The 17,984-nt window shown below is 38.8% G+C and overlaps 1 protein-coding gene across 3 annotated transcripts in view; it reads right to left on the bottom strand.

The window, feature by feature from the left end:
• GULP1 (GULP PTB domain containing engulfment adaptor 1) overlaps positions 1-17,438 on the bottom strand; it is a 296,264-nt gene extending 278,826 nt beyond the window's left edge. For 2 of the 3 annotated variants that reach the window (XM_077154398.1, XM_077154400.1), the window contains exon 1: positions 16,871-17,438. The gene's annotated coding sequence lies outside the window, so the exon portion shown is untranslated. The remainder of the gene's footprint in view (positions 1-16,870) is intronic. The other variant, XM_077154396.1, reaches the window with a different exon arrangement.
• Between the last annotated feature and the right edge of the window lie 546 nt (positions 17,439-17,984).

Raw genomic sequence — 17,984 nt, 5'->3', positions numbered from 1 at the left:
AGAAACTTTTTCCTTAAATAGGAGCTGAGTCTTCTAATTCTTTTCAGCGGCAATCCCATTAATACATACAGGAACCCTACTGACAGGTGGTATAATACGGAGGGAGAGGAAGTACTCTATAATCCTATGATTAGGTCTCAGTCTTTTAGTTAGTCTGGGCCCCAGGCTAAGCTTCACAGAGGCTTCTATGCTTCGCCCCCCTCCACCCTTCCCCAGGCCCCACATATCACCCCCACTTCGATGAGACTGAAAGGCTAGAGGCTGGGTATTTCCCTTGAGGGTAGGCTGTGGTTAAGGGGAATGGAGTGCTTGGGGCACATTTCCTAATACTTACTTTTCTCCTTGCCTGCTGAAAGCATGAGGCTATTTTTCTCTAATCTTCACAGTGAGAAACTAGTAGGGCTCCTGGAGATAAAACTCTGGAAAATCTACGGAGCTTCCTCAAACAAGGTCTCCAGGAGATTTTTATGTCTCAAGCTAGTCCACCACAAACTCATTCTCCATCAATTAATCTGTGACAGCTTATGTGACCAGTTTTCAGGGTGGCAGGCTGCCCTGTGACCTCAATTCTCTGACGGATCTAAGAGTTGTTTTTCAGCTTTTCAGCTTTTTTTTTTTTTGCTTGAGGATGGGTGTAATGGCTTATAAGCTCTTTATGTCAAACCAAAACCCAGAAATCCTTAATTTAGTCCGACGTACTTAGCTATTACAGAGAAACCAGGATTTAAGGGTGATTTTGATTACTGAACAGTATATAGATATTTCTTTTAGCTTTCTGGTATATTGGAGTAGACAGAGAGAAATTCCTGAAATCTCTACATTGTAATCTAGCTGCCTTCATCTCTGATAAAGATTGTATAGCCCTTATCTTCTGCCCCTGTGATTGTAAAAACTTTGTGACTAACCTTCATTGGTACCCAACTATCCAGTTTTTCAACTTCAGAGTCTTGTACTCACTAAAGACAGCCCCCAATGGTTATTAATGAAGGGCCTTGGGTCAGCCCAGAACTAATCCACCCCAAATCCAAAATAATCTTGATAACCAAGACTAGATCCAACCAAAGTGGGCCTGCCTGACATGCACAGTAGCTCTGACTTTCACCTACAAGTTACTTATACCTCATTCTGACATTTTCCTATACTTCATGAGACTAAGCATGTAATCAGTCCGCGCATGCTCTAATTACATCATCTGGGGCCACTGTACTGATTATTCTAAACCCTACCCTTTTTCTAGAATAAAACTATCAGAGGGGTTGCAAGGGTGGTTCAGTGGTAGAATTCTCACCTTCCATGCAGGAGACCCAGGTTCGATTCTTGGCCCATGTACTTCCCAAACAAACAAACTAACTAACAAAACAAAACTAACTAACGGAAAAAAAAATCAACAAATGGGGCAGCAATAAGGGGATACTAACATGGAAAAAGAATGAAATGTGACCCCCACCATAAAGCATACCAAAAAGAAAAGAAAAAAACTATCAGAATTACTGCAGTTAATTTCTTTCTTGTATGGGCAGGCACCTGGAATTGAACCCAAGTCTCCAGCATGGCAGGCAAGAACTCTGCCTGCTGAGCCACCATGGCCTGTCCACTGCAGTTAATTTTTATTTTGGGCCACTAGGCCATCTGCTCTCCTACTACGCATCTAGTAATAAACTCTTTGAAACCTCGGTGCCTTAGGAATTGGTTATTAGCATGTCAGGCAAAAGAATCCATGGCTTTTGTCCATTAATACATTCTCAGATCTCTTCATTCTATGTAACCTAATGACTGAAGTTCTATAAATGCAAAACTTATCATCTCCTTCCTCTTTCTTCTCCTCAGCTACCCCTATTCTGCTAAAAAAAAAAACAAACAAAAAAAAAACTGAGTGGATCCCCACAGCCCATAGCAGTCAGAGTGCTCTAACAGAGGCACATATATCCTTAGAGAAACATGACTTTGAGCTAAGGAGTAAATGAAGTTATAGGACTACTGCCTCATATTCATATAGGATTACTATTGCCTTAACTGTAATAAAAATACATGAGATCTAGTTTAAAACAAATGTTATGGAGAAGGTCAGATTTAAATAAATTTAAGCCGTCAAAGAAATGACAATTGCAGCAGGCAGATTAAGTGTTTGAGAGACCATGCTTCTCTGGCTTGAGGATGCCTGTAAAGAATCTAGCACAATACCTGACACAGAACAACACTTTTGTTACTGTTGTTATAAAATGTCATATGTATTGCTTCAGTGCTGTTATGTACAATCCAATCTACCTTGAAGAGAATCATTTAAAAATCCTAAATAATCTAGCCAGCTTTTTTGACACATGTAAAAATTATTTGAAAAAAAATTTATTTTGTAAAACTTATCTTGAGGCATTCAGAGCACATCCTTCCCAAACTATGTTCCCCCCTCCACCTCCAGCCCCCATCCCACCTTGGTCCCAATGCTGGGTCAGTACCGTCACATATACAAGTATATATATATAAAACAATCCCGGGCTCCACAGGGCCTTGGGGGCTGCAGAGGCTCGTCAGGGAGAACCAGTAACCAAAATAAGAGGGAAACTGAGGCAGGGGCCTCTGCCAGCGTTCCCCAAAAGAAAGAGGAACCCCACAAAGACCAGAAAAGTTTGATGGGCCACTTGCTGACTCCTGACCCATCCTGGGGTCAAACAGAGGCCAGGGGTTTTCTCCAGGAACCCAGTACTTTCAGGGCTCCACTTTGTCCCCACTGAGGAGACTGGATGGGTCTCGATATGGGAGAGGGCCACCTCATGGTGGCCACTGACCTTCAAGTAAGCATCTGACTCCCCACCCTTAAGGAACTCTTTTCCTGGGGAGGGGGCCACAAGGCTCAGTGGAGCATGGGAGCAGGTTCTGGGAGTTACAGAGGGGCTCTATGAGCAGCACAGGAGAGCTGGTGGGGTGGGCACAGCCACCTGGGGAGTCCACAAGGCCTCTTGGGGTGGGGAGGGGGTCATGGTAAAAGGAAGTGGAAACCACCCCCACAGGCTGACCCAACGTCAGTGACACATGAGGACCGAGTGTCCCCCATGTGCCTGGGACTAAGGCGCTCCCATTGAGAACAACACATTTTTTAAAAGCTTATTGAATACATGAGGGCTAGCATGAGTGAACATGGGAACCCCAGTAGCTTTAATCCACTTGCACAAAACCATTAGGTCTCCATTACTTTATAAGTATGATTCTAGGACATTATCACCCAATTTAAATTTTTAAGTATGGTCACTGGATGGACCTTAAAAATCATTTTATCCAATACCTTAAGCTACAGACAAACTACACAATACTCTTCTACAGTACTCCTGACTCACTGAGCTTTGTCCAAATAGGTTCAGTAACAGAATATCACCATTTAATAATCAAGCCTGATTCAGTGTGAGAAATAGATTTCTCACACTGGATTAGAATCTGAAGAAATATTAAGTGAACTTCTTCCTAACACAGAGACCATCATGATGCTACATCCCATCATAAGGGATTGAAAAAGAAAAACACCGCTGGGCTCAAACTACCGAAAGGAACAATTTCAAAAACAGCAATGTAATGATAGAAACGTTAACAATTTATTGATTCTCAGAAACTTCATGGTGATTTGATGTTAGGAAGAACTAGGAAATCTAATGTTGTCTGCTCGCCAAGTCCAACAGAGACAGTGACACACTAATAATTTTCTGCCAAAGAGGGGACACTCAAAAGAAAGCTAAGTGAAAATTGACTGGCACCTATGTAGAGTCTCTCACCTTTAAAACTCTCAATAATGCTTACAAGTTTCATGTAACTATCTCATTTTATATTTAAGAAAAAATTTCAGAGGAGCTAAATAATCTAGCTAACAAATCCCTTGGGTAATAAATAACAGAGCCAAGAGCAAGACTATGCACTATGGGAAAATCTGGCTAGAGCCCAAGTTTATCTGTGTCTCAGTAAGTCTTCAATAACTCATCTTGGGTCTTCTACAGCACCCTATAGACTACAGACTTCATCATTTCCCACAAACATTCAGTGCATATTATATGGCGGGGGGGGTATATAAATAAAAATAAACCAAAGCCCCAGTGCATTTCTACTTTGTAGGTTTGTCTTTTTTTACATCATACATTAATTTGTTTTTCAAAGTTTTAACAGAGAGGAATTTCCCTGAAAGGTAGTAAGAGGAAAACAAATGTCCAAAGACCAATTTCTCTATAAGGTTTAAATTTTAATACTGGGGAGAAATTGTTTTCTGGGATAATGGCTTTCCCAGGCAAATTTACAAATCAAAATGCAACTTGTTCTTAGCTCTTGATGGAAATGATGCATTTTAAATATCAAACATGAAAAATAGATTCCATCCATAAGGTCCAAGTTACTTGAATGCCTGTGCAGATGTCAGGAAGAAACTCACAGACACAGTCTCCTCCCAAACCCAAAATGAGCTGACTCCAGGTACATGTAAGTTGGCTTAATGCATGCATCCAAAAAATAATTACCTAAATGATCCAAATTTTAGGTCTCTTCTAGTAATGAATACAGCCAAATGGATTGCAAAAATGAACTGAGTCCTTAGAGTGCTGAGAGATGAAGCAGAGGACACAGGCTGGCACTCATCATGCCCAGTTTATAATGTACTTATGCTTCCTGCAATCTCAGTCATCTAATGGAGAAGAATCATCTGCCTCAGCATTCAACTGAAACAGCTGCCAAATGATTTATGTTTTTTTTAATCACTGATTTTCTGTTTACATATTATCAATCCACAATATTTTACATGTATCTTTAATAGTAACATAAATTCAAAGTTATAAAATTAGAATCACAGGGCGGGAGATAGTGGCGCAGTGGCAGAGTTCTTGTCTGCCATGCTGGAGACCCGGGTTTGATTTCCAGTGTTTGACCATGCAAAAAAAAAAAAAATTAGAACCACAGAATTCTCTTTATTTTATTCTTTCTGCCCCCATACCCGTATATACACCTAATTCAATGACTGTACATCATTGTTATACACTTCACATGTTAAGTGAAAAAATCAAATTTAAAACCACTGAGTGGTACATGGTCCCAATCGTAATTTAAAAATAAAGAAAAATGTCATACACCATACTATCTCTTTCCTTCCATATACAGATGTATACCATAAAAAGTGCCTTCTCAAATTTTCAGTCTATACCACAACTTACCAGATGGATAACTCCATCAAAATTGCTCTCAATGGCCTTCATGTCAAGTAAAATAGACACTTTTTAATTTGTTTTTCTTAACTTTTTTATATTATTTAACATTCTTAATCACCCTTTCCTTCTCAAAACACTACTTTTTACCTTGACTTCCCCAATATCACCATCTCCTGGTTTTTTGTCTTCCTCACTGGTCATGCCTTCTCAGAACTGTTTGCAGGCTTTGCTTTTTCTACCCTGGGGAAAACATTAGTTTTCCTGTAGATCCTGTCATAGACTCTCACTACCAAACCTTTCCTGTGGTTACTCTAAGCTAAAAACACATATGTGTAACCTGAAACCTGAGAACTTGTGTATCTGTACACATACACACGTCACCAGCCCAGGCTAAGTTTCTTACCTCCAGACCTATATATAATATATATTCAATGCCTACTGAACAACTATAAGATAATTTACAGGCACATCAACATTTATCCAAAATGTAAATCATTATTTTCCTTTAATAATTCTACTTTTATTTATTCTACAGATAATAATACAAACACCTAATTGTTAAAGGGAGAAATCTTAGACTCAACATTTATACAGTCTTCCTGCCTGCCTCCCAAAAATCATTAACAAATCCTCAAACGGTATTGATTTTTTTTCTGCTAAATATCTCTGGAACAAATTAATTTCTCATCACCCTCACTTCCATGGCTCTGAACTATTTATCTCCTTCTCCTGCCCAGACTTCCCAACTGTTAACTAAGCATCTTCTCACGTATTTCTAAAATGCAGATGACATCTTGTTAGCAATCGAGTGATGATCTTTCAGGGGTTTCCAGCTGATCTGAGAACAAAGCGTCAACTACGGTTTACAGATTCCTACAAGATCTAGTCTCTGCCTCATTTGCTTTATCTCCAGGAATCCTTGCTCCACCTCCCACCCACTCCCAATTTCTTTCCGCTCTACTCTCTACTTTCACATACCATATACCCTCTCACTTCTAAGTCTTCCTACATGCTTAACACAATCTCTTCACTCCCCTATTGTCTTTTAGAGCTAAGTCTTCTTGAACAACTAGACTACATCATATCTTCTGTCTATGACTCCAAGGGTACAAGAGATCCTTCTTATAATGTCCAACCTACAAATACCACAAGTGATCAAATGTCTAACAGTTTAACTTACAAAAAAAAAAATCAAATACTAAATAACAAATATTAGGACAACTTTAAATATGATATTTTGATTAAGGTTTTTTGGTTTAAAAAACTATATAAAACTAGAAGTTAGGCCACCCTTAGGGCTAAGACATTCTTTGAGGTTATCCATCCTCTCAGTGAAGAAAAATATTGTCAAATATTTAAATAGAAAGTACTTCATGTTATTAGAAACAATTAAGGTCAGTCACTTTACTTATCTTAGGCTGTATTTACTCAAACAACAACCAGGAAAAGAGAGGTTTTTTTTTAAGCCAAATTTTCTCACTTAACTAATCAAATCAGGCAAAAATCAAAGCAACATGGAGACACTTTTTAGACAATGGGTTAATTTTCATGCTTTATCTGATTAACTAGGTGAAATGAATGGTGTTTTGTCACATGGACGTTCCAGGTTACTCTCGTTTGAGAGCTAAATACACACAGCTCATCACACAACTAGAAGGGGAAAAAAAATATGGAATCAGCCATGTGTCTAGGCAGTAGACGTATTCTAAGGTGTTGTACTTGCACTAATAAAGAGAACAACCAAAGCTGGCCTGATCCTCCAGAAGGCTGCTGGCACTTTCTCAGCTAACATGGTTCTTAAGATGCATTACTTCCTGTCCTATTTCCTACCCTAGCTCCACTGTTTATTGGCTGTGGCATCTTAGACAAGTTTGATAAACATGTATAAGTTGATTATTAGCTCATTTCCAAGTTCTCATATATAAAATTAGTAGCTCATTTGCAAGTTCTCACATATAAAACATTGAGTGCAATGATTAGAACATAGTAAGCACTCTTGGATTCGCATGTATATGAAAATAAGTTAAGGAAAAGTGTGCAAGTGCCAGTAACTATGCAGATAGATAGATAGATAGATAGATAGATAGATAGATAGATAGATAGATAGACAGATAGACAGACAGATAATTTAAGGGGAAAACTTATTTTCACTTCAACTGTTTGATTACTGTAGCACAAGTAGGAGTTGGAATTTGAATTATCTGGATTCTTACCTCCATTTTCATTTTATATCTTCTGAGAGCTTATGCATCACGTTATATTTTTCAACTAAGATTTCCAACATAGATAAGCAGAATCTCTATATAATCATTTCCACATCAAGAGGCATTTATTAAGACACACACACCCTTGTATGCACACACCCTCACACAAGAATTTGACTCCCTTTTAAACCAGGAAAAGGTCACCGGGAGGGCACTCCTATCCTGGAGGGGCAAATGGATGCCCAAGGCAATCCCTGAACAAGAGCTTCTAAAAAAACAATAATCCTTTGAGAACTGCAGCACTTTGTATTCTCTGGCCTCCCTTGCCTAACTTTCCCTGTGTGGTGACTTCCTTAATTGCTATGAATAAAGGTCATGATCTCATAGAGGAAGCATCTCAAGCATGTTTATTGCAGATTAATGCCAAAAAAAAAATCCACATCGCAATCATGCTCATGTAGGAAGGAGGTCTTCTTACTTCAGATGTCTCCATCAGTAACTGCCCTGAGTCCCTTCCACTTTCCTTTGGTATCCAAGTTACTGGCTCTCTCTGGCTCTCTCCAACCCAATCTCCATGCTTTCAACCATCCAAATTGCTATCAGTTTTAATTAGATTAGTCTCACATTGTTCTTTCTTGTGGAATAACTCAGTTGCCAGTCAACTTTACTGCAGGCTTTCAACATCTTAACATTTTTCACCTCCACTTTCAACAACTGCTCTCCTCCATCTGCACTACCCCAGCACCTTTTAGCTTTCTATTTCTCCCACACACTCATTCCCAACAAACCTGCTCACTGTTAACACCTGTCTGTTCTGGGCATCTGTTAGATTAGTCCCAGTTTTGCTTGCCTTCAACTACTGCTTAGACCATCTTGTATATCATTTCAGCTAAGGAATACATTTACACCTAAAATATTTCACTCCTACTTTTTTCAGTTTTCAATTTGAGGTAATTCTTATAGCCTTTAGAGCAAGACGACAAAGGGTCATACTTTGATTCAGCACATCATAAAAACCAATATGCACAAACTAAGCCATCAAAAAAAGCTAACTGAAGAATATTGTGGTACAAAATAAACCGCTAATGGCTACAGAAACCTAGGATTTCATAACGTTAGCTATTACTGAAATGTTTACTATATGTCTGCATTTTTATACTTCTGTGAATGGAACTGCCCTTCAATGTTCTTTAAGTTCATTCTAATCAGTTTTATTTTTAAATAGTTAAATAGTTATATTAGTCTATGTCAGACAATAAGCTTTAAATTTGCTCAGACCAGACACTGAGACTTCTTCAATGTTTCTTAATGTACTTTAAATGTTTTCAATACATTAAAAATACTACACAAGCAAATAAATAGTGGTCTAATACTATAAAGTGATTAGAATATAAATTTTTATTTCAAATTATTTTTTATTAATAATGTATTTCTGAGATGCATGTGGTTAAATCATCTCAGAATAAATCCAATTAAGATAATTGATTTATTTACTTTTTTAAGAAGCATAAAATTTGTGATTTAATAAAATCTTTTTATACAGTAATAGCACTAACTTTGTCCAAAGTTTATAAGATCCAAGCAGTCAATAAGTTTTAATAATCTATACTACTGTTTCTAAAATATTTATTTATCAAATTAAGATATAACTAAACTGTCCTATTTTGGATACCTTCCATTTTAAAAAAGTAAAAGTTCTAAATAAAGTTGGTAGGAACAATAAAGAAATTCATTATTTCATATAGCAGTAGATTCAGAAATACAGAAATAAGGTGGGCCAACAATGTCATCAAACATCCAGGTTCTTTACTTTTTTTTGTCATCCTTAATGCATTTGTTTTCATCTCAATGTATCTGGATCTCCTTGTGGACAAAAGATGTCTCTGGGACAATTTCAAACTGCCCTTTCATGTAATTCACTATAATTGGGACGAATAACTCCTTAATAACCAATCACAGGCAAAAGGAATAGGACCACCATCAACATTAATTTGGACTAATCCAACTTCCGCCTGAATCAAGAATGGGATTGTCTTTCCCAGAGTCAGGTGGAGAAGAGCTGACATCTGAGCAGTGCCAGAGTTCCATTAGCAAAGAGGAAGAAGAGAATCAATTTGGGTAGACAACAGATAGTGTCTGCCACAATAAGAAGGTGATGTCACTCTTAGAAATGAAAATATACATATGAATGAACATGGAGAAAATGGAAAGGAGAATAACCTCCAGGTAGAGAATTATATCTGGTTTAATATTCAAAATCATCCAGAGACCTGGAAATCCAGGTGAGGAAGGAAATCCAGGTGAGGAATGCTAACAATACCTCAGTCTTACCATTGCATGAGACCCAAAGTAAAGCCAAGAACAAGAAAAGACCAAAAGACAGCTATTGCAATGCTGAAGACACTGTCAATTTTCAAATACAAAACTAGTTTCTTGGAACTATCCCTTGGAATTTAAAGTGATCCAGACCTACTTAAATTGTACTTTTTTATGAGTGCTAAGCTACATGGATTAGTTTCCTCAAATTAATATGTTCAAAGAGATTGCTCCTATTCTATATTTCAAAATAAAATTATATTATTGGTTTCAAATAAATTAAATATCAATAAAATAAGAAACCCATATTAAAATGAATGTATCTCATTCTGGAATTGTCAAGCCAAGTTAAAAAAAAAGAAAGGAAATATAGAACAATAAATTATATTACATATTTTCATTATAGAGCCCATTCATAACACAGGTTCAACACTGTATGTATTCTACATTCTTATTTTCTACAATTCTGGGCACACATTTAAATTTTTTTGTCAAAAAATGGTCAGTGAATAATCCACATCATATAACCAAGTATCTAACAAATAATAAAACTATGCATAGAAAAGAATCAAGTTTCTATATGTACGAAATTATTTTTACAGTAGTAGTCATAGGGAATTTTTAATACTGGCATGATTACCTATTACTAAATTGGAGATATAAAAACTATAACAAATCCATTCTCTCAAACAACTTGTATAGTTGAGGAGACAAGACACTTATGTATGAAAAATAAACCACTATCCTGAGACAATGTCCCCAAACAAATCGTATCTCTTACAAAGACAGCTAATGCTATGAAAAAAGATACATCAATTTTTAAATTTTACATATTATGAAATTAAATATAAATGTTTTTTTGTTGAGTGGACACACTAGTAAGAGAATCAAGAACTGCATCCCTGCTTCCTGAACAAAGTAAATAACCTACAAAGAAAGAATGATTTACTGGGAATTTACTCCTCCCCCCATCCCCCAAATGTAGGATATCTATATAAAACTAAATGCCATCAGCTAAAACTTAGTTAAATTATTTGAATTGTATTTAACCTCATTAGGTGACAACTCAACCCATTAGCACCTTTTAAGAAATCAATTTAGATATCCAGGGTTTTTAACATTTATATGCCATGAACCTACTCCAGTGAAGCCTAAGGACCCCTTCTCAGAATAATGTTTTAAATACACAATACAAAATACATATGAGACACAGCGTTAAGTACTTGTTAAAAAAACAAGTTGAAATATAGTTACATATTTATAGACATATCAACATATAAATAATATTTTTAAGAAGTAGGGTGAAGTTGATTACCATAACTTCAAATTAATGAAAAACCTGAACATATTTCAAAATATGTGCAGCCAGAGCAGTGATACATGACATAAATATCTGCAACTTCTGGAAAGTTACAAATACTATTAAGACTACTGTGTACGTTTATGTTTTCCCACAAACAAAATTGATGTACATGAAAATAAGATTTTTTCCATCCAAGTTCTTATATGCAACAATAGCTGTCTATGTTCAAACATCTTACAGTTTCAAAATTCACAAGTTGTGGCGGGCCACGGTGGCTCAGCAGGCAGAGTTCTTGCCTGCCATGCCGGAGACCCGGGTTCGATTCCTGGTGCCTGCCCATGTAAAAACAATAAAATAAAATAAAAAATTCACAAGTTGCCCCACTACTCCATTTACATGATTCCATGTCATCTTGCCTTTCCCACTTGCTCTACCTGAAACTGCCCTCCTTCACTGTCCCCTAACTCATCTCCATCCTTTTTCACTTGGTCCAGGAATCATCTCCACACATTCTTTCCAGACAATTCCAGTCAAATGGGCTAAAAACTAAAACCAAAGCATTCAATCTTGCCTTTTGTTGGTAACTCTGCAAAGCTTATTAAGATCCCAGAAATTCTTAAAGGACTGGTGTTAAAGTTTCAGGAAACAGGTAAACTATATTATCTGATAATTGTAAAGAAACACTACAAAACACTACGAAAGCACTACATTAACATAAATTCTCACTTCACAGCACCTAACAAACTAACCAGTAGCATTTACCTTCTAAGCAGTGAATTTGCCCCTTAGAGTAGCTAAAAGCTCATTTGTCTGTGCTCAGCTTAAGAAAAGCAAGGGAAGCCCCAGTGAGTACATCATGAGAGCCAATAACCAAGAATGTGCTTAGCAGATCTTGCCAACTATTTTTCTCTTCCTTTACAGGTATAAATAAAAGCTTGAAAACTCCTTTAGAATTTGAAAACAAACAAAAAACCATCAAAGTTCTCTAGCAACCAGTAATCTGTGAAAAATTTTAACTAAATTGTTAAAATTAGGCTCAGGAATATCAATTATTTGAACTTATTCACAGGATCCCCAATCCCCACGAAAAATAAATCTAGCACAAAATTCAGAAACCTCAAGAATATATATACATATATTAGTCACCTAAGACATGGAAGTTTCTAAGTCATATTTGAACTTCCTCTTCAAAAGGTAAAGATAATATGAGGATATATTTGTACAATGTTAATTTAAAAATGAACATGAAATAAAGGTAGCTATAACAATCTAGATAGGCACTCTTGGGTACATCCTAGAAAATATATCCAGGGTTATTCAAAACTGTTTTTAAAAGTCATGTTAATCTTTGCTATGCAGCACAAAATAAAGTAGAAATCACAATTGCTACAAGAGTTAATTTATTTATCCATATTACATGAGCAATCAAGCTGCCTTTCCAAAACAATTCTTAAGTAGATAATATCGAAAGACAAGAATTATTTCCAATTTACCAAAACTATACCACTTAATGAACAAGACAGACATCTCTTACTCTGCTTCACAATATTTGGGTCAAATAATTATCTTCTGAGGAAAAATAATCATGCATTGTAAGCATCATTAGAATCGCTGAAAACATTTTCTTAGCATAAAACAAACACACAACTAACAAATAATCATGATTGAAAAACAGAATAAGCATTGTTCTCTAAGCCTTACTCTGGAACAGTGACTTTTAGCCATTCCCTTTTAAAATAAAGGCCTGATTTGAATTTCGTATCTCTGCTATTTGGAAGTGAAACAATTTCCCTGTTCAAAGTTTATACTATTTTTTCCCCTTCCAATTTGAATATGCTTCAACTCTCATAGGAGCAAGCTTAAGTTTCCGATTCACTAACTGCATTAAGGTAACACTACTAGATCCACAGGCTTCTAATATATTTAGACACCAGGATTAATGACGGCCCCACAGTTGGCTCCTAGATCTATCTACCTTCGAATCCATTAAGATATTCAAATAAAATAGCCCAGTTTTATCCTTTAAACGTTTTAGAAAACAAACTTCAATATTGCTGAGTAAGAGTCATAAACAAAGCACTAAGCTAAGTGAAATTTAAATAAAAATAGCTTAATATTCAGCAATTGAAATATTTAGCAATCGAAAGTCATGGGCAAAATTGTTCTTTTACATTAAAATTACTTTAATATATTCTTAAATGGTCACTTGTTCTTTGATGATTTAGAAGAAAAAAACTATTTTTGCTAATTTTACTACAAATTCAACCCAAGAACTATTTCCTGTATGCTCATTTTTTTTAGGGCTTCATTATTACTGATAATGCAAAGCCCAAAAAATAAAACAAAACTGTGATTAAGACTTTATCAAAAAATTTTATCCTTTAAACAATTTATTCAGACTTACTCTATTTTCTTTCTCTAATAAAGTAACGCATTCACCTGAAAAAAGTTGAGTGAAACATCTATAATGCCACAAAGTATCCAGAGCTATAAAAAATATGCAGTATATTTTTTCTACTTGAAATAGTCTAAAAAAATTGAGCACTTAATATTATCATTCAATGATCAACAATTAACAAGGTCATAAATTACAGGTATCTATATAGAAAACAAAGAAACATTGGTTAAATATTTAAGAAGCAAAATAACATGCTGAGAAGTTCAGTGCTGGGATTTGAATTCAGTACTTGTAAAAAAAAAATTAGTTGAATCATGAATGAATGGCCACAAAATCAACTTAACTTCCTCAGGAACTGTTGAGGCCATTGGGGAAAGAAAGTTTATACATCGTAAGTTCTATTTTAGTTTCTCAAGTGTTATTTCTGAGAAGGGAGCCAAATTCCACAATTATATTTATTTGGTAACTTCTCATAAAGGCAAAATTGTGCTGGATTTTAAAAATAATAATAACTGGTCTTGTGTATAAATATAAACTGCAATAAAAATGAATTTGCTGATCTTTTCTGTTTCATGAATGACTCATCCCTATTCAAAACAAAATCTTACCCAATATCCTCAAAAATTAAAAATCTTGATTAAACAAAAGCTGTGATTAAGATATAAAAGTAATAACTTTAATAAGCTAAAAACAGATATATCACTATTACACGTATATTCTAGTTATAAGTATTCCTATCTTACCTTCTAGTCCTATTCATAATCTCGATGGAATCAACTGAGACAGAAACCCTAAAACCTTTATATTTAAAATCTGTAAAACTATTTCATCTAATTAAGGTTCACAGCAAGTTTGTAATTATGTAAAAGAGGGTTTGTTAACTTTGCAAGTGGAAAAACTGAAATCATAGACCGGGAAAGCACTTTGCCAAGGGTGATTCACAAACTCAATCTCAGGGAGCAGGCTGATATTCATAATCTCAAATTCAATAATCCAGATGAAATACAGACCACACTAGGCTTTTTATCATTCAACCCCAAGCCCACAATAGTACATCTACCTTCTTGAAACTAAAAAAAGGTATCAAAAAGTACACAGATGATGCATTAATATACAAAAGAAAGGTCTGATGTACAGATAAGAGTTTATGCTCCTGGCTGGTCTAGAACTCAGAAGCAACAGGGTCTTAACTTCTGGGCAAATGTGTGAAATCCTGAGATCACTCCATTTTTTAATGCTTCAGGTAAAAGAGCAAGATCCAGATCACTTCTAACAAACACAAGAAGACTTGCTGGATATGTTTTCCATTTAATTTCATGACCCACATCTGTGAGGTTTGAGAATACCTGATTGACTTACTCAATTTTGGTGGGAAACCATCTGCTCAAAGCTCAAATCAACAGTTCTTACTAGCTATGCAAACAAAGAAGCAAGGTCAGGGGACAAAAACTGAGATCCAGCCTAGTCCAAGTAAGAAGATACATAGCAAGAAAGTGTGGGCATTTGCAAAGTATGATCAGCATCAACAACATTGGGCCTCCAGCTATTTCCTCACTGCAACACTAATAAGGGAGGGTCAGACATCCCTACTAGGGCATGTGCTTTACTCGGGTCATAGCCAACTGCACTCTATGCTTAGCTTATTTTTTGCCAAAAAGACTGATCTTACTCACCTAAAAAGGCTCATTGCAAAAGAAACCCCTTGTTTAAGCCCAAGTCCCTTTTCAATTATCCTCTGCAAATTCTCTCAGTCTCTTTCATGCCTGGCTACTGAGCTCAGTCTAGCTTGGCTGCTGGCCAGGTTCCTCTCTTCTTTCCTTGTCAGTCGTAAAAACTTGGAAAACACTCCTGGACAGCTCAAGGAGACCTTTTAATTTTGCGGTGGGGCAATACCTCAGCCTGTCCCACGTTTCCAGCAGGGCTTGTAGTCTCCAGCAGCTCCCAATCAGTGAGTTTCTAGCAAGGTTACTTGTTTATGTGGGGGAAGGAGGAAAAGACTGGCAGAGAAAGGGAGCGATTTGCAAATCTGAAATTTTTCCAACTCCACTCAGTTTCCTACCTCCTAACGTTCACTCTGCTTTTCTACTCGCCTACCCATTTGTAATCTCCCATTTGGTATTAGCAGACAGAGAATCATCAGTATCGTGGTATGGTCTCCTGCTGGTCCTAGATATCACCAAGTGCAGTCATAACTAGAACACTCCAAAAACTTTTTATTCTCAAATATTGGGGCAACACCTTAAAAAATCAAGTATCAAAATAAATGTATTAAATGTTACACTTTAGGCAAATCTGCAGACTGAAATAGTGCATTTAAATGTCTGAATGCAAGTGAAAGTAAAACACATTCAGTTGAGACAAGGACCTGGGGAGGGATACCTTGACTGCCAGATTGCATTTAGCCAGGCTTTGCCCATGGTGCAAGACCGGCCAATCCCAACACCAACTCAGTCTTCTTTACTCTAGTACGGCACGCTAGTTCCAGCTTCAGCGTCCAGCTTCAGCGTCCAGCTTCCTGTTCAAGTCTCATTCAACATCGTAAACACATTCCAAGAAAATCAGCCCGCCCAGAGTTCCCTCCTGCACACAAGGAGGTCAGCGCAGCGCCTTCAAGAACCGCAGCATGGAGGAGAATGTTCGGTCGGTGCTGGGTTCTGGTTTATGTAGTGAGTCAGGCCACTGGGGAGGTGAGTCTCGACAAAGGAGCTTGACAGAGGGACCGAAAACCGAAGGTTTTATCACCCCTTCGAGTCGCGCACCCCTCCAACGTAGCCGCCGGCCAGAAGGAACTTCATGACCCACCCAGCCAAAGGGTAACCATCTAATCGCCGCCCCGGAGTTTGGGGCCCTCCCAGTGTTGGGCTTTAAAATATCCGCCGCTGGGCCTCTGGGCTTCGCGCCTCCCCGCCCCCAAGCCCATGCTCGCTCCCGGAGCCAACAAAAGGGAGGCTGGACTGTAAGAAGTTTCGCTCTTGGGTCGCCTCACGGTGACCCCGCGATGACTCCCCTGCTCAGCGCCGTCTGGCTCCTGCACCCTCAGCCGGTCAGACTTGCGGTTGCCCAGCCGCCTCCCTCCTGCTCCTTCCCACTGGCCCTGGCCACCAGGACCAAAGTTACCACAAAGGCTAGACAAGACTTCAGGAGCCCGGAGACTGCTGCGCCCCCGACCTCACTGGGCTCCCCCGTCGGCTTCAAGCACTACTAGCACCGCAGGCGTCAACAGGTTCTTCGCCTCCCTTCGGGCTGGACGACTCCCTGCCCCTTTCCGCTGTCCTAATTTCTGCAACCTGCCCGGCGGCGACGGCGCACAGCCCGGCGTCCTCCTCCCCAGGCACCCGCGGTGGGAGAAGACCACCGCCCTCCGCCTCCTGGGACGTCAATTTCTATGAGATTACGCACTACCTGGCGGGAGACTGGGCTGCACCCGGGAAGACCACCACCTCCCCACCCACCCCCCAGATAAATCGCGATCTCGCAGTACCTTACTGAGCGATGCGGTCCAGCCAGGCTTCGGTCAGGGGCGTGGAGAGCCACCGGCTGCTTAGAGCCGGGCGATCTCCGCTCCAGCGCAGCCGGGGCGCCGTTTCCGAGGCCGAGAGACAAAGTTTCTTTACGTCAACGCGGCACTGGGTTCGGGACCCCCCGGCCCGGGTCCCCTCCCTCTTCGTGCTCTCTGCCCCCTCCCGCCTCTTCCTAATCCGCTGAACCAAAACTGGCGCTGGCGGCGGCCGGACTCGGGACTGGGGACTCCGGGTCGCTCCCGGCTGGGAACACCGGGCTCCCCCTCTCGGCCAGAAAGGAGCTCTCCCAGTCTCCGGCTTGCGCACTTCTGGCGCTCTCCTTGGACACTTCCAAACGGGACGCCCGTGTTCCAGCTCGCGGACTTTCTTTCTTTAATTTTTGGTGATCGTCTTCTGTGGGTCCACTAGGCCATCCCACGTTTGCACACAAAACCAGGGGCGGGGGGAGGTGAGAAAAACCCAATGGTAGAAGGAGGAGCCGGTCATACCTTAGCCGGTCCTCAGCAGGAGAAGAATGGAAAACGCGGCTTCCCCCTACCAGGGGTTTCCTTTTGAACCTCCTCCCTGAGGCACTGGATCAGGACTACTTCCCCTTCTCTTTCCCTTATCTGTCTGGATTTCTTTAACATACATTTTTAAATACTTCTCCGGCTTAAGGGGAGAAAAAGTGTTAAAAGAAGTGCACACACACACACACACAAATAGGAGTAGAACATGCTCCCTTCACAACCTTTATCAAGAAGACATTGTTACTGCTGCTCTTACTGCACCTCTACAGACTTCTTTTTTCTTGATTTTCCCTCATTTTTAAAAACTCAGCTTGGATCTCAGCACTTTATTGCAGAAGAGCCTTCAAAAAGAAAAAAAAAAATTGAAACTGCCTCACCCACCAGCTCATGCTCATTTGCTCCATTCAGATATTTGCCTCAGAATTCAGATCCTCTATATAGGGTGCAAGGGAAGACAACAAACCATTCTCACTGACTGTGGTAAAAGCACAGCACGGGAAGAAGGAGGAGTATCCTCATATAGGCACTTTTTAGACGGTGAAGGAATCTTTACCAAAATTTTACG

Source organism: Tamandua tetradactyla, chromosome 3, assembly GCF_023851605.1.
Source record: "Tamandua tetradactyla isolate mTamTet1 chromosome 3, mTamTet1.pri, whole genome shotgun sequence".
Classification (NCBI taxonomy): Eukaryota; Metazoa; Chordata; class Mammalia; order Pilosa; family Myrmecophagidae; genus Tamandua; species Tamandua tetradactyla.
The sequence above is the reverse complement of the archived record's forward strand: the minus strand, read 5'-3'. Positions and strand labels throughout refer to the sequence as shown.